Source organism: Lepidothrix coronata, unplaced genomic scaffold (assembly GCF_001604755.1).
Source record: "Lepidothrix coronata isolate B3197 unplaced genomic scaffold, Lepidothrix_coronata-1.0 Scaffold1089, whole genome shotgun sequence".
Lineage (NCBI taxonomy): Eukaryota > Metazoa > Chordata > Aves > Passeriformes > Pipridae > Lepidothrix > Lepidothrix coronata.
The window spans coordinates 545-1,319 of NW_016691269.1; the positions used below are offsets into that span (position 1 = coordinate 545).

A 775-nucleotide genomic window follows, 5' to 3' on the forward strand; every position below is an offset into this window, starting at 1 on the left:
GGTCCCTTCACACCTGGGTGCTTCACCCGGGTACCTGAGGACCCCCCCTGAATGTCGGGGTGTCCCCCAAAAGCCACGCCCCCGCCGAGGATCATCTGCGTGTACGTCAACCGGGAGGACGCCACGTTGGCCGTCGTCTTCTCCCGCCCTGTCGCGGTGAGTCGGGACACTTGGGATTCCCCCCTGCCCCGTAAAACTTCTGGGTCCTCCCCTCTGTACATCTGGGGACCCCTTGGACACCTGGGTCCCCCCAAAAAGACCCTGGTTACCCCCCCAAAACAGTGCGGTCCGACCTACTGAGACCACTGGACCTATTGATGTTAATGGGTAGACCTGATGTCCAGTTTGCCCCATTGACTTTAATGGGTAGACCTGATGTCCCCTTTGCCCCATTGACTCTAATGGGTAGACCTGATACCCTTTTTGTCCCATTCACTTTAATGGGTAGACCTGATGACTTATTGATCCCCATTGATCTTAATGGGTTGACCTAATGACCCCTTAGTCCTAGACTTTAATGGATAGACCTGATATCCTATTTTTCTCCCCATTTCCTTTAACGGGTAGACCTGATGTCCAGTTTGCCCCATTGACTTTAATGGGTAGACCTGATGTCCTGTTGATCCCCATTGACTTTAACGGGTAGACCTGATGTCCCATTCGCCCCATTGACTTTAATGGGTAGACCTGATACCCTTTTTGCCCCATTGACTTTAATGGGTAGACCTGATGTCTGATTTTGCCCCATTGACTTTAATGGGTAGACCTGATGCCC

General features: G+C 52.3%; 1 long non-coding RNA gene across 1 annotated transcript in view; it reads right to left on the minus strand.

Annotated features, from left to right (window-relative positions):
- Positions 1-302: 302 nt before the first annotated feature.
- Positions 303-775, minus strand: part of LOC108510497 — a 5,634-nt gene continuing 5,161 nt past the window's right edge. The window contains exons 3-4 of the long non-coding RNA XR_001878822.1: positions 570-766; positions 303-372 (exon numbers count right to left, since the gene is read on the minus strand). This is a non-coding gene — a long non-coding RNA (uncharacterized LOC108510497). The remainder of the gene's footprint in view (positions 373-569; positions 767-775) is intronic.